At 39.8% G+C, this 23536-nt stretch overlaps 1 protein-coding gene across 1 annotated transcript in view; it reads right to left on the bottom strand.

Moving 5' to 3' along the window:
* The window catches only part of TC2N (tandem C2 domains, nuclear), a 591081-nt gene that overhangs the window by 362755 nt on the left and 204790 nt on the right, over positions 1 to 23536 (bottom strand). The window lies entirely within an intron of this gene.

Consider the following 23536-nt stretch of genomic DNA (forward strand, 5'->3'; position numbering starts at 1 on the left):
ACACACACACACACACACACACACACACACACAAAGAATAATGTCTGATAGGGTGGGCATTATAGGGAAAAATGGATTCCCCACATGTGTTGCAAGTTCCCAGATCTCAGGCAGACAACCTCCCCACTCCTGGAAGGTCTGTTATATCTCACTAATAATCACTTTGGAGGGCACTGCTGTGCTTAGCCTATGTGTTTGCTGATTGTTTACTTTTTTAAATTATGTTATTTTTTTATTTTAGAGGATGTTTTTAATTGTTTCTTGGTGTTTTAAGGAGTCCCATTCCTTGTCTATTTACAGTGTAATAACTCACATATTGCACTTGCAGAAATGACTAAATAGCAAATATGTGCATATAACTGCAAACCTGTAAGACAGAGAGACAGAGACAGGGAGAAAGAGAGAAAGTGTGTGTGTGTGTGTGTGTGTGTGTGTGTGTGTGTGTGTGTGTGTGTGTGTGTGTGTGTGTGTGTGTGTGTGTATGCCACCTGCCCTCAGTGCCAGATTGTAGGGATGCTAAATTGAACAATCTTAACTTAAAAAAAACAGAAGATGGACAGTTTGGAAGATATAATTAAGCAACTGTAACTACATACAGGCAGCCTTTCAATAGTCAGACTTTTCTTATTTTTAAAAAACAAGTAATCTCCGTGGTATCCCCAAAGTCTCAAAACAACCCACTAAAGTGTAGTGGGTCTAAAAACAAAACAGTGTAAGAAACTTCTCTGTGTGGAAGATTTTCAGTCCATATATTTCTAGTTAATCACTGTATATTAATCAGATCAGACAATAGTAGTAAAAGTAGCGAACGTAAACTTGTCAAGTCAAAAAGTAATAATAGAAAATATATAATTCTACAGCATTATTAAGTATTCGAAAGTAATCCAAGCAAGGCAGGCAGTCTGTTTCCAGTCGAAAATCCTTTATTAAGTACGCAGACAAGCGATCCAAGTAAAACAAAAATAGAGTAATAATTTCCTCACAAGCTTTCTAAATATATATATACTTTTTATCAGGCATGGGAGTGGTTTATTGTGTTGTAAAACAAAGTGTTATTGGTACACATGTTAAATTCACATCCCTTCCCCTATCAGTGTGACATTCGAGCTGGTCCTGCCCTACCTTTTTATTTTTTTATTTTATTTTACATTTGTTGACCGGGCTAGTCTAGCTGGATATATTTCCATTTTCAGTAGAGGCCCGGGGAGAAAAGCTCCACACAGAATATACAAAGTATAAAATATTGTTACATGGTGAAAAAGGAATACAAAACAAAATAAAAATAAAAACAAGTAGATTTACATTCTTGAGATAAAAACACTTGAGAAAAGTTCCAATAAACAGAGTAAAGTTTAAGAGAGCTAGATCAGAATATAATACAGTAAGAGTCATGTACCATAGATAAAAACACTTGTGAAACAGTACAGTGAGCAGAATATAGCTTAAGACAGCTCAAAACAGAATAGTAAGAGTTATTTACAGTAGATCATATGAGGTAGTAGTATTTAAAAGCTAAGATTATTAGAGTTTAAATAGGGTCAGTCTAATTTACAAGTCAAAAGCATGTAAAGGTTTGGAAGTATGGCAAGAAGAGGAAGAAAGAGGGGTGAAGAAGATGGTTAGTCAGGGTTACTACAAGGGCATAGCCAGTGCATTTGAAGGTATTTTCTAAGGTTTTGTTTAAAGAGTGGTAAGGATGTAGTTAGAGTTAGTTCAGTGGGTTTTAGGTTCCAGTGTTTTCCTGCTGTATTGGTAAATAGAGAGTCACCAGCTGTATTATTAGACTTTGTTAAACTGGCAAGAAGTTTGCTAGAAGAACGTAGGGAGTTCAGATTATTATATGGAACTATAAGTTTTGAGAGTATAGGGGTATTATTGGGCTGGTAAAATAACTTGTGGGCAATTGTGAGTTGAGGGATAATCAGATGGTTTTGGAATTCGAGCCAATTTAGTCTAAGATTAGTACAGTGATGGGTTCTAAAGGGATTGCCAGTAGCAAATCTGGCGATATTATTATAGGAGGTTGCTAATTTGTTAAGGTTGGTTTTCTTAAGGTTGGTAAATATAGGTGAAGCATACAGGAGGGTTGAGATTAGATGGGAGTGGGCAATTTTGGCTCTGGCTGCTGAGGTTAAAAAGGGTTTTATTCGGTATAAGGAGCCTATTTTTCTGTTTACTGTTTTAATGGTGTTGTTTATATGGTAATCAAATGAGAGATTATTATCAATGGTTATACCTAGAAGTTTAGTGGTAGTATCAGGAGAATAACAGTTCCATTATTTGAAGAGATTGAAAAGTCTAATGGGGAAGACCTAGTGGTGGGTGTAAAGAGAAGGAGTTTTGTTTTTTTAGCATTGAGAAGGAGACAGCGTTTGGTAAACCATGTTTCTACAGTGTTGAAGACATCTTGAGTAAGAGAATATAGTTCAGATTGAGAGGTAGATGAGCATATTAGTGTGGAGTCATCTGCATATTGAATACAAGTGGCTTGTGGAATTGCTACATGGAGATCATTAATAAATAAGGAGAAGAGAAGTGGACCAAGAATAGATCCCTGAGGGACCCCAATGGTAACAGGTAGAAAGGATGAGACTTGATTTTCCCAGAGAACTGCTTGTTGTCTATTGCTGAGGTATGATCTGAACCACTTTAAGGTTAGAGAATCAAAGGAAAGAGATTCCAGAATATTGATTAAGAGGGTATGGTTAACCATGTCGAAAGCTTTAGAGAGGTCAATGAAAAGTGCAGATGAGAGGAGGTTTTTGTTATGATTTCTATTGATGGTATCTGTGAAGGATAGAAGGGCAGTGGTGGTACTATGTGATGGTCTAAAGCCATGTTGACAGTGTGCTATTAAGTTGTGTTGAGAGAGATGGCATATAAGTTGTTTGTGAATGCATTTTTCCATAATTTTTGCTAGGGGTGATAAGAGAGCAATTGGCCGATAGTTGGAATAATCATTGGAGTTCCCACCTTTATGTAAGGGGATAATGTGGGAGGTTTTCCAAATATTTGGGATGGTTCCTTCCTGGATTGTCCTATTTATAAGGATAGATATAGGGTAAGCAATTTCCTTAGCTGCTTTTTGGAGAAATTGAGAAGGAAGTTGGTCAGCAGATGGAGTACAAGGCTTAAGTTTTTGTATAAGTTTATAGATGAGAGAGGTAGAGATGGGTTGTAGTTGGAATTTTGAGAAAGAGTGTGGTAAGTTGATGGGAATGCTGGAGTTTTCTGAGATAAGTTGAGTAGCTAGAGATTGTATAGTGTCAGTGAAGAAAGAGTTGAAGGTATTGGCAGTTTGATGGGGAGTATTTGGATCTGCATCGAGTGGGGTGGGTGTTCGGGACTTACCTGGGGAAAGGAGCTTATTTATACAAGACCAGAACTGTTGGGGATTATTTTGATGAGTTTGCTGAAGTTTACAATAGTAGTTTTTTTTATCTGTAAGTATAGCTTTTTTGTACTGTTTCTGAGCTGCCTATAATGTAGGTGATCAGAGCTATTTCTATAGGTTCTCCATTTAGCCCAGACTTTGTTCCTAAGTAGAATTTAATTCCTAGTTTCGTTAGAAAGCCATGGGGATGGGTTAGACTTAATTCTAATGGAACGTTTGGGAGCATGCTTATCCAGGCTAGATAAGAAAGCAGTGTTAAAATACTGTACTGCCTCTTCAAGTGGGAGGGATTTTTATGGTCTCCAGTTGCATGCTTTAAGCTCAGTTTGAAATAATTCTGTCTTAAAGTGTTTGATAGAGCGTGCTGTCCTAACGATAGGGAGGTTTGGGAAGTCTTTCTTTTCTCTAGTAATGTAGGTCAAGGAATGATCACTTATATCATCAGGCAGGATTCCTGTTTTGTATGATTGTTTCACTTTGTTTATGAGTATCCAGTCTAAGGTACTCTCTTTCTTGTTAGGTTTGTTAATTCTGGTTGTAGAGGTTATAGCTTGGGTAAATCCATGGAGGTTGATATGAGAGGTAGGATTATTAGCACTAACACTTTTCCAATCAATATTAAAGTCACCTAGTATTATTGTTTCTTGGGGGTAAGTAGAAGACAGCCAGCTAAGAAATGCCTCAATTGTAGTGATATTATTTCCGGGTGGTATATAAATGCAGATAATGTATAAGGATTTGTTTATGTTGATTTGAAGCTTAGTAATGAGGATTTCTGCGTTACTATCCTGGGTAGGATTAGATGGGAGAGTAGAGATCTGCAGTCCATTTTTAAATAGAATTGCTACTCCACCTCCTTTACGTTTTGTTCGGTCTTGTCTCACTATGTTATAGCCTTGGGGAATAATTTCATTATCTTTAGTTTCTGGTTTCAACCAAGTCTCAGTGATGCAGAGGATATCAAAGGAGTGAATATCTAAGAGGGCATGAAGGTGAGCTACTTTATTATTGATGCTTTGGATATTAAGATGTCCGATTCGGAGGGAGCTATTGACATTAGGGTGAGTTGTTTGGATTGTAGGGTTGGTAGGGCCAGGGTTGGGGTGGATGTCGCCATCTTTCAAGGTGGGATTATTTAGTTTAGTTCCTGAGCTGTATGTAAGGTAGGTTAATAGTTTTTGTTTTTTATCAGAGGGTAGGTTGAGTTTGATGTGAGAGAGTCTATGGTATTTGGGTAGCAGGTAACTGGGACTGAAAGTTATGTTAAAATGTCTATCAAAGGATATGTGTGTGTAGATTGCAGTTTGTTTGTGGGAATGGTTGATATGGAAATAGTGAAGTTTTTCAAGGGAGGTAAGAAGGTAGGTTGAGATGAGAGTAGTTGAGAGTATGACTGTAAGTGTTAGCTTGGTTAGATTAGGGAGAGGCATCTTGGAGAAGTTTGTAAAATAAGAGCTGAAGTGTAGGAATATAGAAGGAAGTGAGATGTGAAGAGGAGGAAGATAAAGCAGTACAGGAAGAGAGAAGAGGGGGATATTATTTAGATGTGTCAAGAGTAATAGGATATGATAGGGGTACTCAAAGGAGTGGCTTCTTGAAATTGATTGTTAAGGAGGTAGGGGTGTGGCTAGAGTTAGTGGGGAGGGGTGACGTATGGGATAGGTTGGAATTGAGAGAGGGTGTGGTAAGGGAGGTATAAGTGTAGGACCTCTGGGGCGGGTGGGAATTGGGGGCAGGGTAGGGGAGCGGAGTGAGCCCGTAGGGCGAACGGAGCGGGTTACAGCTGAGAGAGGCTGAGAGGCAATCAGTTATGGAGAGAGACTGAGTTCTACAGGCACAGGAAAGGTAAGAGACAATATATAGTTACTAAGTAGCAGAGAATACAAGGTGAACAAAGGTATAGCTGTCCTTGGGAGACAGTAAAGTGAAACAGTTTTGTACAGAGAGAGAGGTATTTAGAGAAAGTACCACAGGCAGAAAAGGAGGTTAATACAGAGGGAATAATTGAGGGGCCAGTGCCAGAAGTAGTGATAGTCAGAGGAAGTGATAGTCACAGGTATCTATTTAGTAAAGCTCCCAGATTTACTTAGGATAATACCTTTCAAGCAGTTATGGGATGGGGGGTGAATAGAGAGAACAAGCACAGAAACCTAGTAGTAAAGAAAATAGTAGATTTAGTATAGTAAATAAAGTACCTAGTAGCTGTCATAATAATATATAGCCCTAATGTACTTTAATGGTACATCTTATTGAACCAAATTATTAAGTCTGTGATTTTATACAAGGCAATATACTACATGGCTGGAAATATATCAACCTTAGTTCATTTTGCGATCAAAAATTATATATAAATATACACATATACATTTTGCATGTAAAAATCTGTTTCTATTTTCATAACCTATTGTTAACAAAGATCGCTTTCGTCCTTCTAGACTTCTTCAGGTCTGTGTACAAGAACCCTAAAAACCTATATAATTGTATAATTAGTTAGTATTGTTATTACCATCATTTTGAATAAAGTGGAAAAAAGAGAACCAGAAAAAAATAAAAAAAATATATGTATGATGATGGAAACAAAATATACACTTAAATTTCAAATGATTTAAAATGGTATTTAAAACCAATTTGTAGAAAAAAAATAAAATAACAATTAATCTTGTAAACAATGTGGCAATTTTCCTCACAATTACTGTATAACAGCAGCTATGGAGTCTTTTAAGAAACATAATCAGGGTACACAGGCACAACTGCAAAAGTTAAGCAAGCTCATTAATCTTGTACTGGACTTCAATTTCTTTACTTTCAATGGCAAACACTGCAAACAAAAAACTGGTATAGCAATGGGGGCTGCCATGGCTCCCAGCATAGCTAACATAGCCCTGGGCAAATGGGAGGAGGACTTTGTGTTAAACAACACAGACTACATGCAGCATATCACATGCTATTTACGTTTTATTGACGATGTCTTTATTGTGTGGGAAGGTGACACCTTGCAGCTTGGAGATTTTATCACTTACCTCAATCAAACAACCCCCTTCCTGAAGTTTACCTCTTCCCATAGCTGTACTTCAACCACTTTCTTAGATATGCAGATTTCCAAGGACATCAACAATAACAGAATCACCACTGATCTATTCAGAAAACCAACAAGGGCTAACTTATTACTCCACAGTAAAAGTCTACATCCTACAAAAAACAAGTAAAATGTAGTGAAATCCCAAGGCTATAGATTAGCTCGAATTACCACAGAGATGGAACCATTTTTGAGAAACCTGAACAACTTAGAGAATGATTTTCTAGTGAGAGGCTATGAAAGTCAGATGTTAAAAAACATCCTGGAACCCATTATAGAATTGAAAAGGACTGAAGCACCTTCACTCAACCTCCCCAGTAGAAAAATGTTAAGTAATTCCACAGAGAATAAAAAATGCAAAAATAGCTGCATCCTGACATACACTTTGGATAATCAGAGTATCAAAAATATTACTGAAGAAAACTGGGACATTGTCACAGGAAACCCTTTTCTAATTAACATCTTAGGTGAAGCCCCATCATTTGTTTATAGGAAGGCCAGGAATATTAGAAGTTTTGTTGAATATAAACCTAGACCATGTGAGGAAAGCACTAAAAGATGTGAAACTAATTGTACATTTTGTATATTTATACAGCAAGGTGATAGTTTTTATTGCCCTTATTTAAAGAAGATCATTAAAACCAGTGCAGGGGGTGACTGTAACACTAAAAAAGTAATTTACAGAGCACAGTGCAATGAATGTGATGCATTCTATGTGGGCAAGACTGTAAATAAATTCAAGAGAAGGATTTCATGTCATCTGTCAGAAATCCGCTCTGGATGTAAAAATAATGCACTAGCCAAACACCTTTCTCTTCATAAAAGACACACAGGTTTTAAGTTCCAGATCCTCGATCACATAGACATGGGTGATCTTGAAGGAGACATACCGAATATTCTGGAGAAACAGGAACTCATGTGGCAATTAAAGCTGAACTCTTTTAGAAAGCCTGGACTAAACTACTACTGTTCAATTAAAAGTGCACTGGAACTTAGAAAATTGCCACATTGTTTACATGATTAATTGTTATTTTATTTTTTTTCTACAAATTGGTTTTAAATACCATTTTAAATCATTTGAAATTTAAGTGTATATTTTGTTTCCATCATCATACATATATTTTTTTATTTTTTCTGGTTCTCTTTTTTCCACTTTATTCAAAATGATGGTAATAACAATACTAACTAATTATACAATTATATAGGTTTTAGGGTTCTTGTACACAGACCTGAAGAAGTCTAGAAGGATGAAAGCGATCTTTGTTAACAATAGGTTATGAAAATAGAAACTGATTTTACATGCAAAATGTATATGTGTATATTTATATATAATTTTTGATCGCAAAATGAACTAAGGTTGATATATTTCCAGCCATGTAGTATATTGCCTTGTATAAAATCACAGACTTAATAATTTGGTTAAATAAGATGTACCATTAAAGTACATTAGGGCTATATATTATTATGACAGCTACTAGGTAGGGCAGGACCAGCTTGAATGTCACACTGATGGGGGAAGGGATGTGAATTTAACATGTGTACCAATAACACTTTGTTTTACAGCACAATAAACCACTCCCATGCCTGATAAAAAGTATATATATATTTAGAAAGCTTGTGAGGAAATTATTACTCTAATTTTGTTTTACTTGGATCGCTTGTCTGTGTACTTAATAAAGGATTTTCGACTGGAAAAAGACTGCCTGCCTTGCTTGGATTACTTTCGAATACTTAGTAATGCTGTAAAATTATATATTTTCTATTATTACTTTTTGACTTGACAAGTTTACGTTCGCTACTTTTACTACTATTGTCTGATCTGATTAATATACAGTGATTAACTAGAAATATATGGACTGAAAATCTTCCACACAGAGAAGTTTCTTACACTGTTTTACTTTTCTTATTTTTAAGGCGGCTGTAGTCTGTCCTCTCATTTTCTGTGCTGTCCATAAGTGACTGTAGTCATGACTGCTTAATGACAGCTTGTGAACTATCCAACTCCTTTTAAAGTTTTACAAACTTTCTATCTTATCATTACGTGATCATCAGGGACAAATGCAAGAAAAAACATATTTACTTTAACCACAGTAACCTATTAATGTATCGCTACCTTATAAAAAGGAACTGTTTGGTATAGAGGGATAAAGTCCTGACTATGTCGTCGGTGACCGTAGTTTGATTAGTGGCTTGGGTGCCTGTTCATGCCGACCAGAGAGGATAAGACTGAGTGGTCGTGCCGGCTCTCCCGTCCTAGGGGTGTGGAAGTGACTTGGCTCATCACTTCCGATAAAACATAGTAGGAACACTGCATATTACTCACTGCATGTTACTCACTGCGTATTACTCAGTGCAAGCTGAGCTAGCTGAACCTAAGCAATCACGGCTCACACAAGTAAGCCAAACAGAATGCAGCAGGCAAAGGCAAGCTTCCCTCAGGGGAATGCAAAAATGGGCTGAGCAGAGCCCTGAGGGGGGAGGCTGCTCCCAATGGTGAGAGGGGAGGCTGCCCCAGGATCTGCAACTAGCCCACTCCCTGCTTCCAAGCTCTTGAAGGAGAACAGATAGCTGACTGGAGACTCCTAGGTGGGAACAAATGGACCATATGGTTTTCATCCAGCCTGGGAATGCCCAGCATCTGTGGCCTCAGAATGAACAGAGATTTGGGTGTTGGTGGTGGAACCATCAGGCAAAATCCAGAGGCACAAAACATGAACAGTTTGAGAGTCTTAAAGTCGTCATTAAGGATAACCATTTGAAATGCTGAGACTTGCAAAACTGAGTCCCAGAATCTGGGGACTGAATGACCGAAAATGTGTACTTGCATATACTAAGTCCATGACTGCCATTTCTCAAAATATTCCCTTTTTATGAGGTATGATGATCTTGGAACTGGTATATATTCGTTCAGGTAGGGCATGGGAGCTTGCTCTCCACATTAGGGGAGTTCAGGGAAACACGTTAAAGGAGGAAAGTGCATGGTCAGCATTCTCTGTTTTCCTGCATTTTTGGTCATTGTTTTGGCATTTTGGGACTTGAAATTGTGAGTCTTGACATTTCAGTAGGGAATCACCATTAAATGATCATGATTGCTTATAAAGAGCACAGAGGTGCTACAGGGTCATGTTGTCTGGGATGCCAAACGTCCTTGCTACAGCTTTGGATCTATGCGTGTGGGTTTATGCATGCATGTGTGTCTGTCAGCTAATGCCCTATGTGTGTTTGTGTGTGTGTGTGTGTGTTCATGTGAGTGCAGGTGCGTGTGAGAGTGTGAGAGTGTGTGTGTGAGTGTGTGTGTGTGTGTGTGTGTGTGTGTGTGTGTGTGTGTGTGTGTGTGTGTGTGTGTTCATGTGAGTGCAGGTGTATATGTGTGTCTGTGTGTGTGTGTGTGTGTGTGTGTGTCTGTGTGTGTGTGTGTCTGTGTGTGTGTGTGTGTGTGTGTGTGTGTGTGTGTGTGTGTGTGCGTTCATGTGAGTTTGTGTGTGTGTGTTTGTGTGCATGCACACAAAAGTACATGCATGTATACAGTAAATGTCACTTTGAAATACCTGAATTTTATTTCTCTGACTGAAGCTGTAACATGAGAGGGGGTCTAAATAGAGCCACTGTGATATTTTGTACTGCAATTTATATGAATAGACATGGTATTTTTAAATAATTCCAAAAAACAAAATAAGGCCCTGTAGTACTTTTTGGAGTGGTCTAGAACACGCAACAATGTCATTTTAAATGCTATACATGTGGTTCTGTTGACACAGACCCTAATGTCATGTTCTGTTTCACAGCTTCTATGGATAATTTCAGCAACAGTTCATTTCACCATTTCAGACGAGCATTTGTTTTTTTCCTAGGTACCTGCAATAATTTGTCTTCCCTGTTTTCTGTTACATTTCCTAGCCATGTATGAATATCAAAATGTCTTCCAGATATTATCAGATACATTTGCAGTTTTGCCCCTGACTCACGTCTGAACACCTCTTTCTATGTTAAAAAAGTACAGTTGTGTACACTTACCGTAAATGTAGATGTTTGAGTGTATTCACTGTTGCAGTCATCACATGTGGGTTATCTGCTTGCAGTAGTCCTCAGTCGGCCTGATTATCAAAGTCTTGGGTCCTGCATCGGTTGCTGTCTCATCTTCCATGATGTCAGGTAGTCAGCGGTAAAGGATGCAGCCGACACCATTACACCAGTTTTTCTTGCCCCAGATGTCAGGTGCCCCCATAATGGGAAGCAATTATATACTAGGTTACACCTCCAACAAAAAAGCAAATACACCAAAAAGCTTTAAGCATAGTAAACAGGAATAGAGGTATAGTCAATAGAAGTCAGGGGGCTGGAGGGAGGGTAACCAGGACTGCAACAGTGAATACACTTGAACATCTACATTTATGGTAAGTGTACACAACTGTACTATGTCCTTCATTTTTCACTGTTGCAGTCATCACATTCGGGTAGATTCCCAAAGCTAAGGATGGGAGGAGGTAATTAGATAGCATTAGGACTAGCTATAAGGCCCTGCAAGACAGCAGTGGCAAAGCCAGCTCTGGATTTAGAAAAATTGGTAAGTGGTAATGCTTGGTGAAGGTATGTACAGAACTCCAGTTAGCAGCTTCTAGGATGTCCCTGGTAGGGACACCTTTGAGAAAGGCTGTAGAGGTAAATGCAGCCCTGGTTGAATGTGGTCTTATCCCCTATGGGGTAGGTTTTCCATGGTGCTTATAGCAGAAATTAATGCAATGGCCTATCCACTTAGAAATTCTTTGCTTTGAAATGACCTTCCCCTCTGCCCCTGCAGCAAATGCAACCAGCAGCTGTTTAGATTTCCTGAGAGGCTTAGTCCTGTCCAAGTAAAACCTAAGTTGTCTGTGTACGTCCAAGGAGTTCAGTATTTGTTCGCCTTTGTTCTGTGGATTAGAAAAAAGGTTGGCAAATGAATGGACTGATTATGGGCCACACTGGATACCACCTTGGGCATAAAGGAGGGATTGGTCCTGAGGGACACCCTGTCCGCATGAAAGATGATGAAAGGCTCCACTGCCATAAGGGCCTGTAATTCAGACACCCTTCTTGCTGAAGTGATGGCTAGAAGGAAGGCTGTTTTCCAAGGAAGGAATTTCAACTCTGCATTTGCAGCTGACTCAAAGGGAGGTATAGTGAGCTTTTCCAATACAAAGTTAAGGTCCCAGTCTGGAGTAGGGTCTCTCCTGGGTGGTCTTAAGTTTTTGACCCCTCTAAGGAATTGCTTCAGCAGTGGATGAGATTAGAGGGGAGGGTCTGTATTGTAATGAGCTGAAATGGCTGAGGCATGAATTTTGATGGAAGAAAAGGAAAGGCCCTTGTGAAGCATCTCAGTTAAGTATTGAAGAATATGAGGTATATTGGGCACCACTGTGCCCATCCCCTGAGTCTGGCTCCAGGAACAGAATCTTTTCCATTTTTCAGCATAGGATTTTCTAGTACTAGGCCTCCTTGCCTCCAGAATGACATCCATCACTTGCTTACTGAGGGATGGTAACAAAGAGGGCAGGTAATTAGCCAGGCTGCAAGGTTCAGGGTTTGAAGCTGTGGGTGCAGAATCTGGCCCTCCTGCTGGGACAGCAGGGCAGGGGTCTGAGGCAGGTGCCATGGTGCCAGCAGTGACACACTGCGCAAGAGGGGGTACCAGTGTTGGCGTGGCCAGACTGGTGCAATCAGTATTGTCCTTGGTTTGTCCTGTCTGATCTTTAGTAGTACCTTGGAGAGGAGAGGCAGAGGGGGAAAGGCATAAACTGATAGATTTTTCCAGGTGAAGGACAGGGCATCCACTTTCCAAGCTTGTTTGTAGGGAGTCCTTGTGCAGAATTTGTCCAATTGGTAGCTCTGGGGGGAGGCTAACAGGTTAACAGGTCTACTCTGGGCTCCCCCATTTGTTTCTCAACATGTTGAATATCTTTGGTTCCAGTTTCCACTCATGTGGGTCAATGAGATTTCTGCTTAGGTCGTCTGCCAGTGTATTTAGCTTTCCTGGCAGGAATTGAGCCCATAGGTGCACTTGGGAGCTCAATGCTGTGTTCCACAGAGCCATGGCTAGTCTGCACGGAGGGTATGAGTGGGTTCCCCCTGCTTGTTTATGTACCACATAACAGTGATATTGTCTGTCTTTTCCAATAATTGTCCTGGAAGAATGTGGTCCTTGAAGGCTGTCAGAGCATTCTGTACAGCTAACATTTCTTTCTGATTGATATGCAGGTGCATTTGACTTGGGTTCCATTTGCCCTGAATGCACTGCCCTACCAAGTGAGCCCCCCATGCATAGTCTGATGCGTCTGTTGTTAGGGTTTGGGCGGCAGGGGGAAGAGTGAATGGCAGTCCCTTGTTTTGGTGGCAGGCCTCTGCCCACCAAAGAAACTCTATCTGTAGACAAGGTATGATAGGAATCATTGATTCTAGATCCTGAGAATGTTGACAAGATAGGCTTTTTAGATACCATTGTAGTTTCCTCATATGCAGTCTTGTACATGGAATTAGTAGAATGCAGGAGGCCATGAACACCAGGGCTTGCAGTATTTTCCTTGCAGATAGCTGGATCTTTGTGGCCAGTAGTTTGAAGTAGGCTATCAAATGAACTTGTTTCTATGGCATGAGGTTGGCCATCTGGGAAGTTGTATTTAAGCTTGCTCCCAGGAATACAATTTGTTGGCAGGGTACAATATGTGATTTATTTTCATTTATGGTGTACCCCAGAGAAGTTAGCAATTTCTTTACAAATGCCAGATGATTTAATTGTATGTCCTGGCTTTCTGCCTGAACTAGACAATCGTCCAGGTATGGGTATATCTGACTATTCCTTTGCCTGCAAAATGCAATGACTGGAGCTAGGCACTTTGTGAACACCCTGGGCATAGTAGATAAGCCAAAGGGCAGTGCAGAGAACTGATAGTGCATGTAGCCTGCTCTGAAGCATAAGTATCTTCTGCAAGATTCCCTTATTGGGATGTGCAGGTAGGCTTCCTTTAAATCCAGTGTTGCCAACCATGCATCTTTGCCTAGCATGGGAAGCAGCTGATGAAGAGTTAACATCTTGAATTTTGGGATTACTAAAAAAGTGTTTAGGATAGACAGGTCCAGGATAGGACGCCAGGAATTGACTTTTCTGGGTACCAGGAAAAGTCTTGAGTAGAAACCTTGCCCCCATTATTTTTCTGGGACAGGCTGAATAGCCCTGATGTTTAGAAGAGACAGAACTTGCTTTTGAGTCTCTGCCCACTGATTTGGGGGTAGGTCTGAACAACCGTTTAGGGTTGGTAAGGAGTGGAAGTGGAATCTGTATCCTTGGGAAGCTATATTTAGAACCCATTTGTTCTGGGTAATGAGTTCCCAATTTTTTAAATGCAGGGCAATCTTTCCCCCTAAAGGAACAATCAGTTGAGCAGGTCTTGGAAGTTTTAAAGTTAAATAATTGAGACAGTTTACCATAGGGGGGAGTCTTACTACTCCACTGCTTAGGCCTGTGAGTACCTTGGTACTGAAGCCTGGGTGTTCTGCTGGTTCTGGGTGACAGCAGCCCTGCAAGATGCCTCTAACAAATCAAAACCACATTGCAAAGTATGTTTTCCAACTTGTTCAGCAGAATGCATTAAATCCTGTAAATCTTTATTTTCAGCACAGTCAGGAATCAACATCATTTTCTGTTTAAGCAATCCAATAATATGCTGCTGATACTTTAACATATGAAACTGGCAGTTTAAAGCCATAATGGCCAAAGTTGCAGAAGTGTATACCTTCTTACCTCATCTATCCAGCGCCCTGGAGTCTCTATCAGAGGGGGTAGGATTCTTGGCAGTAGTAGCCTAAATGCCCTTGGGGCTCTGTGAAATGGTCTCAGGATCTGCAGTAGGATTTTTAAAGAGGAACTTGTGAAAGTCAGGTACCCTGTAATACCTATCAGGTTTTCTGGGAGCAGGAGGTAAAGAGTCAGGGGCCGTGCTAGATTCTGAGAAGGCATCATCTACAATGTCCAGTACAGGAGGGATAGCTAAAGGCCTGTGTTGAGGCAGGAATAAGAATTCCCTAAGCCTCTTTTTGGAGTCAGAGTAATCCTGACTTTCCCAGTGGAAAAGCTCCCTAAGAGTATGCAAGGTTTCACCAAAAGAGAAATCCTCTGGAGGGGAAGTAGAGGAAATGGAGTCCTCTGCATCAGAATCCTCATAGGTAGATAAGGGCAAATCCTGGTCATCAGAGAAAATAGAAATTTCAGAATCCTGATCAGAAGAATCAGAAGGAAAATCAGTCCTAGGTCTCTTAGAGGGGGAAGGATGGCTTTCCCAGATTAGAGTAATAAGGTCTTCAGCCATTCTTATCATTTGCTTTTTAGGCATAGGGGCCTGACCATGTGGTCTGGGCATCGATTTTCTAGGCATGGATTGAGTTTTAGGCCTTGAAGAAGAAGATGGCATTGGTTTAATATGCAAGTCAGTAGGCCTGAATACACCCTCAGAAGCCGATGCCTGCACAGCGGCTCCGGACCCATCCAAGGTAGAGACATCTGCAGGTTCCACAGTCGAAGAAGCATCTCGTGGCATTCCGAACTTCAACTCCGAAAGGGTCTCAGTAGAGGCCTGCAAATCTGAAGTAGCGGGTATCAGGGGCTGTGAAAGTGCCTCACTGAGTACTGGCGAACTGGCGACTAGCTTAGGAGAAGCGTCGCTGGCAGCTTTGGACCTATGCGGTCTGTCTCGGTCTTTATCTTTGCATTTTTTGGAATGTCGGTAGTTGGGTGGCTTACCGAAGCCATTTCTGGATAATTGAACTGAGTACCAAAATATTTAGATGTGTAAATGAACTAACGACAAATAGTACAAGGTTTGAATAAGGCACAAAACTGACAGCGAGGTACGTCGTGGTCTGGGCCTAAGCAAGGAATGCAGTACGAATTAAAACCTTTATGAGGTATTTGCTTTCCACAAGAAATACAATTGTTAACTTTTACTAACATCAGTTTAGAGCAAGAAAAAGAATCCCCAACGGGGTACTTAGCTTAGTTGAAGACTTTGGATCTGAAACTCGAAAATGAAAATTTCAGGAGTTGTCCAACTGTCACTTGTGAACTGCTTCTGCTTCAGGCACCGCACGGCAAGAAAGACTGGTGTAATGGCATCGGCTGCATGCTTTATACCTCTGACTACCTGACGTCATGGAAGATGAGACAGCAACTGACGCAGGACCCAAGACTTTGATAATCAGGCCGACTGAGGGCTACTGCAAGCAGATAACCCAAATGTGATGACTGCAACAGTGAAACACGAAGAACATCAAATATTTGTCAATTCCAAGGTCACTTTAGTGAATGCATGGCATTTAGTTTAACTAATATGAAATGATACAGCACAAAAATCACACTGGCTTTAATGTTAAAAATGACAGTCATCCCACTACTAAATGCTAAGAAGAAACCTACAGGCTGCAGGATATGAGTTTAAAGGTTAAAAGTGACAAACCTCTGAAGCTGGATACTCCATGCTTAACACATATTGATACCTTTGTTGTTTCTAGTACTTCTGGCCCCCACATTCAGCATGCTTTACTTTACAAGCTACAGATACCTTTGTTATTTCTAGAACTTCTGGCCCCCCACATTCATGCTTTGCCTTACAAGCTACAGTTAGGGTTGCCAGGTTTCTTTGTGGCTAAAACTGGACTAAAGTCACGCCCCCCTCCACACACATAACCACCCACCCCCACCCCCCTCCCCCACCCATGCCCCACCTATTTTGTGACAGGTGACATCAGCTGATGGGACCACCCACTTTGATGACTTAAGCCGTACTTAAAGGGGGAGAAAAGAACAGGCGGCACTAATTGCACTGCTAGTGCTGCAGATGTAAGTACCAAGTATGAGTAAAAGTGTCAATATGGTGATTTTTTTTTCTTTATTTTATTTTCTTTGTTCCTAAACCTAATTATGGATGATCCATGGAGATAAAAGGTCAAGAGCTAGCAGCCTGTGCACATGGTGGTAAATCTGATTAAAAAATCCAAAAAAATGTAAGCTATCTTTTTGCTATAAAAAAATTGTAGTTTTGATTTACCCCATAAGATCATAACATTTAATACATCACTTTACTGCTCATTCAGAAATTCAGAATCTTAACATTCCTTGCATTTTGAAAGTTCTGTCAAATACTGTTTGTACTGGGGGTGGGACAGGTACTCAGTTGTTAAGATGTAACATATTTTCCGTTTTTAACTTGGATTAGGAAGTTTTTCAGTCCAGGCTGCACCTGTATTGGGTGGGGGTCAATTGAGCTAAGTGTTACTGCCCTAGTGTGATATTTCAGATGCTAGTACTTAAGATCTTGTACTGGAGACTCTTTTCTTTACATGTCACATATGCAAAAAATGGGATAAAGGGGTTGTGGATTTCTAACAGGTGACATGTTTTATGTTACTTTCAAAGTATACGTCATAATCTCAGAAAAGCACACATACTTTAAAGAGTTTCATTAATGTTTTTCTATATCGCGCCAGTTGCGGGTTAAAACAGGTAACTTGCTATGCAGTTGTAAAATGGCAATAAGACTGAATGAAAGATGACTCAAGCCTCTAGATCTAAGAAAGATGCACGAGGGAAAAGAATCACATGCAGTAGCACACACTTGCCATTTTGAACATGGCAAAGAGAGAGATAGTTTTTTTTTCAATGGTCCCCCTTTGCGACAGAAAAAGCAAAAAATAATGTTGGGTAACTGCAAGTGCCCAAAAAGCAAGATGCACAATTTGTTTCATGGAATACGGTTCAACATAGTAGATGAGGATAATACAAATCAGGGCGTGTTAATTGCTAGCAGTATTACACTGCATGGTGAAGTTCTAAAATCAGTCTGAGTGTACTACAATGCAACACTGGGCAATGTTGGCAGAGTGCTTAAGCATTTTAAATCTTTCTATAAGATTTCTTTGTCACTGCTTGGTAGTTGGTAGGATAATGATAGCTAAAAAATACAGTTTTCCCACCGTGAGTACTGCCTTCCAGTGATATCTCTACAATCCGTATAGCAGAAAATAAAATTTGTCCATTTGTATTACATCACTGCCACTTAAGTTAATGTATGTACTGTCTAAACTATGTAGCTACCAGGAATACTGAAGTTAAAAGCATTTCATTGTTGTGTAGTAGCTAGTAGTGTATCGTGCCGCTCCCGTTCGAGCTGGATACATTTACTTTCTCCTTTCCTCTAAAAACTGGACTTTATGAGTTTAAATTTTTTAACTGGACAATTTGTCTGAAAACCGGACAGTTCGGTCAAAAACCGGACAGCTGGCAACCCTAGCTACAGTAGAGAAAGTGTTCATGTCATGTTTTCACCATCTAAAGTTTCTAGCTTTGTGGCAAAAATATATTAGCCTGGATTTCAAATTTTCACTTACTACATTGCTGAGGAACACTGAATTTATTGGCTGTGTTTTAAGTTTCAGCTTGCATTATTGAACAATATCTGGAACATAAGGCCACATTCACCATTCATTCACCATTAGAAATACAAGCTCACAGCTCTGGTGGTTTGCGTATTTCTGCCACTTATTTTCAATGTACTGTTTTGCTGTCCTTCTTGGGAAACAAAGGTTGTTAACATTTTTAAATCTTGATCAAAGCTCATATTGCAAATTCTTACCCTTCTGTTCTAACCTTTTAATTTTCTCCAGAAAGGGTGTGTGACATATTAAATCTTTATCAAAGGGTGCATTTTACTGTCTCTTCACATCCTCTAGTAAAAGTCGCCATCTGAGTCAAGCATAATGTCTTACAATGCTCCCAGTAACTGTTTCTGTTCTGTAGGCATGCACTGTATTGTACCCATATTTAACAGCATGCTTACCCACTTTAAAGACAACCTTGGTTAATCTGCATCCTCTGGGTACTAACAATAAAACATGTATGCAGTTGTGTATGGCTAATACTGGAACACAATGATAGACAAACAATATGCTGCAAACACAGGAGCACAGAGCCTGACAACCAAGGAATGAATCTGGACTGCTTAGCATAACATAACTGAGGAACAGGATCACCATTCCCTGGAATAGCACTCCTAATAGGATGGGGACCAACATGGGATGTAACAGCACAGCCCAGGCTGTACTGTGATGGAAGCAGCTGCACTGTTGCAGCTAAACCTGGCCCCCAACATAATGATGCAGTCAAGATATCTACAATGGAAGTGGCTACAGGAGTCAATCCCATCATTAGCATAGTACACAAGTGAGAGTTCATGCATGGTCATGACCATTGGGGCAGAAACTTAGACGCCTGACATATCTACACAGGTCCACAGACAGAGGTTGTGCCAAGCATTTACACAGTAAGGAACAGTCAGAAGCAGGTGGTGTGTGTGTGTGTGTGTGTGTGTGTGTGTGTGTGTGTGTGTGTGTGTGTGTGTGTGTGTGTGTGTGTGTGTACGCGCGTGTGTGTACCTGCATCTGCAACATATTTTACAAATGCCTTTGCACAACACATTTTAACAATTGCCAGATGGTTTAATATTGGCATCTTCATAAAACACTGCAAGCTAAATGCACAGTCCAGAGGTAGGACAAGTTTTGGCCTAACTGTGTCACAAGGAATTCTTTAACTGTCTCCCTCCTACCCTCATGAAAACTCCACTGGGAATCTACCTAAATGTTATGATTTACTATTACAGTGATCCTAAGCAAAAACAAAATAGTACAGCTGTGAATAAGCATACCTGTAACGAAAGGAGACATTCAAGAAGAGGTCATTGTAATGGTAAAGGCACCTTCAAACATCCTCCTAAGAATGCTGTATACAGTTACATTATAATACTTTATTACATTATTACACAGCTGCATTTTCTAGTAATGTTAACAGTATTTGTTACGTTAGTGGCAGTGGTTTACTACATGTACTAGTCCCTGAGAGAACAAGATGGGACTCAATAAACTGAAGAAAGCTCCTTGCAATGCTGGCTATATATCTGTGGTTCTCACACCAACTAGCCGGAATGTGACTGAGTTCATAAGAAATCCTCATAGTTGCCTAAATGATGGCCATTCAGGAGTGTTTTTACCCCCTTGATTCTGGGAGACCTTCACTATCAGGGAACATACAGGCTCAAGTCGAACAAGGGGAGGACTGACGGCAGGTGTGAGAGCAAAAAGTCCCCTCCCAAAAAATATACAGAAACGAAAAAGGATTTGTGGAATGGTGTAACAGGATCAGTACGGATCCTCAAGTCACTGCTGAGAAAATGTTTGGCTGAGAAAGAAGTCAATAAGCTGGGTGAGGCCAAACATAGTGATTTACTGTTACATTCACCTGGTAAGGCCAAACGTAGTGATTTACTGTTACATTCACCTGGTGAGGCCAAACGTAGTGATTTACTGTTACATTCACCTGGTGAGGCCAAACGTAGTGATTTACTGTTACATTCACCTGATGTGGCCAAACGTAGTGATTTACTGTTACATTCACCTGGTGAGGCCAAATGTAGTGATTTACTGTTACATTCACCTGGTGAGGCCAAATGTAGTGATTTACTGTTACATTCACCTGCTGCGGCCAAATGTAGTGATTTACTGTTATATTCACCTGGTGAGGCCAAATGTAGTGATTTACTGTTACATTCACCTAGTGAGGCCAAATGTAGTGATTTACTATTACATTCACCTGTCCTGTCATATCAATTGATACATGCAAAGCTCTTTAGACCTTTAAAATTCAGACATGTCACAGAACTGATTTTGCACCTCTTGTTCTCAAGAAAAAAGACCACTGTTCCCAGTAGGCTGAGAAACAAGGGTTTTGGAGCCTATCAAACTCTTTGGGATGGAAAATGACTTGAGTTGTTCCTTCAACGTCAGTTAAGAGAGTTACACAGATGGCTGTCTACAGTATGTGTCAGAAACAACATAGTTTTAACTTTGCTCTTTAGTCTGAAGTAGCTACTTGTAAGTTAAATGCATTTATGTACCACACATGCATGTTTAACATCTTCCTCTGCAATTAGTGGAAAACATAAATCCTGATAATGCCACACTTTGCCTTCATCATTTCTAAAACACACTACTATTTTGTCATCTGTAGTCTTGCCAAGGTCACTTTATTACCCTGACCCAAATGTTCCCTTCTGCGGCAATACAACAGGAAGAGGATGAATTATAACATCATTGTCTTTTCAAAATGGAAACACTATCAAATGCTCTTTATCCATAATGGATGCCAGAGAATGTTTTAACATTAAAATACTTTCTTAATGCTACTGCATGCAGATTTTTTGGATTAGCATTGCTAATTGGATTTTAATTTTTGGATTAGCTGAACCCCTTCCATAAATTAGGTGCTTTTTTCTTATTTATTTATTTTTCAATACTTGCACAATCTACCTAAATAGTATAAAGATGAAACAATTACTGGTCTTTGTCTCCTGTTACAAGGAAACGTAAGCCTAAATGATCTGTGGGCCTTTTTAAGATACAGCATTGCCACTGCTGGTTAACTAGACAAGTCTCTGTTTTCTTGTTAACTATGGCTTTGATGTTCATACACTTTTTCCTTATTTTATTATGATTTTTCCTCTAAATCATTTCGTTTTCCTCTGGTGTACTACTTTTGTGCACAGAACAAACACCTTAATGCATTTATAAATGAAAAGTCAATGAATAAAAAAAATGTAATTTGCTTTATAACAATCTAATGCAAAATAGTAATAGTTTACAACCACTATGTTGGCTTCATTTCAAGTTTCAATTTCTTGTTATTGCACAAGGAATAATCAGAAATTCATGCCAGTTTTAATATTTTTACACAAGGTATAAATTTAACAGTTTATATTTGACAAATGATATGTTGCAAAACTTGGCTGACAGTTAAACTCAGAAAACAGCAATAAAACAATAAGAATGTTATTTGCATGTACTGATCCAGGAAAGGCAATGTAAATTCTCTCCAGCTAATTCATGCTTACGTATTACATACTGTCGGATAGTGTTTTAAGTCTAAAGGCCATAACTTACAGAAAGTAGTTAAATTAACTGGCATATGTTACGAAGGTGCACATTTCCTGTCAAAAAGGGACTTTTATTTTGTAGCAGCAAAATAAATATAGAGTAGAAACGATGTATCATTATTCTGAACATAAATGTATTAATTTCTTTTTTAAAATGTACCTTTTAGCAAACAAGTCCTGGTTAACCAATCGTAAGTTCCTCTTACTATGCTGTCTTACCACTTGGCTGGATACACACACACACATCATTTCTCATAACGTACACGTCTCAATTTGTAGCTAGTAGGGTGGCTGTAATTCTAAACCTGTAGTCATGTAAGAATCTAGGTGATAGGTGTGGGCCTGAAAGATGAATGTTTTTCCATTTTTCAATTACACCGCAGTCATAGACTCTGGCCGTTCCTTCCTCGGTTATCCCTCATTTCTCTCTGACTCTATTTTTCTCTGTCACAGTTCTTCTGCCTACAGTTCTGGTGACTCACCTCCAACTGAAACCATCCCAGACTCTCTATACTGTTATACTGTCCTTGTATTTCTTCATGCCCACTGGCACGTCATTTGAGCTACTTTCAGTAGTCTTTTAATTGTTATAGGGCCTGTATAAAGAAAGGCAGCATCATTCTTATAACCAAAGTATTCAGTGATCTCTGTACTCGAATCACTAGCGGTATGTCTATACTTATCACTACACATAAAATCGGCAGAGTTCTAGTATATCAAAACCTAGAGATAGTGTCCTTGCCAGCAAAGCACCTTTACAGTGGAAAGCTCTTTCATAAATTACCCTACTGACTTTAGATTTCTTCTCATTGATTTAAATAAAGCTATGGGAAGTTATGTGGCTTGTATTCCACAAGGACAGCATTATCAAACCTCAAACAAACAAGTGCCTTGTCTCACAAGATCAGGAAAATTAACATTAACAAACATAGGTACACTTGAGAAAGGGGTATGAGGGAGGAGCCATGTATATTGGGGGTGATGGTGGGGAAAGGGTCTTGGCCTATGCAAAAAATACTTATTTCATTATCCATGGAATGGACACTGCCTCCCATATCCCCTTCTTCTTCTTCTTCTTTCAGCTGCTCCAGTTAGGGGTCACCACAGCAAAACATAGATCCACAGAACGAGTGGCAGTAGAGTTTTATGGTGCCAAGTTGCCAGCCGGGTGGCCAACCTTCCTCAAAAGGCACATGCATGCACACACTCACACCTAGGATCAACTTAGAATGTCTAATTCACCTACAGCATATCTTGGGAATGTGGGAGGAAACAGAAAAACCTGGAGGAAACCCATGCGAACACAGGGAAGACATGCAGACTCTGCACAGAAGGCATGCCAGCTGAGAATCAAATCTGAGAACCTCTTGCTGTGAGGTGACAATGCTAACCACTACACCACTCTGTCACAGATCTAGGGATGTCACTGGCCCCCTTTAGTCAGCCCTCATTAGGCCAGTTAGTGAATATAATTCCCCCATTGGCATGTACATGTCAGAGACATGCAACAGCTGGAACACCCACAGAGATACCTTGCTAAAAGGATACAAGGCCTAAACAACATGCCCTACATGAAGAGACTCAAAGCCAGTTAACTATAGTCTGTATCCTACATACTGCTGAAATGACCAGTGTCTGGCATACAAGACAACCTCTGACCCATTACTGATTAATTTACTGCATATTACTAAGTCAAATGGCATCCGAAATACTAGGTCTAGGGATCTAAACCTCTTCTGCAACATCGGCAGAACAGTTTGGAGGGACAAATATACCTCACAGAGGATACTGTTGCTCTGGAACAGACTCCCATCCACATAAAATAAGTTCATCCCTGTCCATATTCAAGTGTAACTTAGATCTATGGATGGGAAACAGAAAATGTATCCAGGACTGCCCCCTGTACTACCAATTGACAGAGGTGGCTCCTAAATGTATCTCCTGTATGTGTCCCCTCAAATTATATATGGTATGATCCCAGTTATTCTCATTAGGGGTATATATATATATATATATATATATATATATATATATATATATATAAAATTATCAACCATGTGA

The sequence above is a fragment of the Protopterus annectens genome, chromosome 6.part0 (assembly GCF_019279795.1).
Source record: "Protopterus annectens isolate FY-2018-M chromosome 6.part0, PAN1.0, whole genome shotgun sequence".
Taxonomy (NCBI): domain Eukaryota; kingdom Metazoa; phylum Chordata; order Ceratodontiformes; family Protopteridae; genus Protopterus; species Protopterus annectens.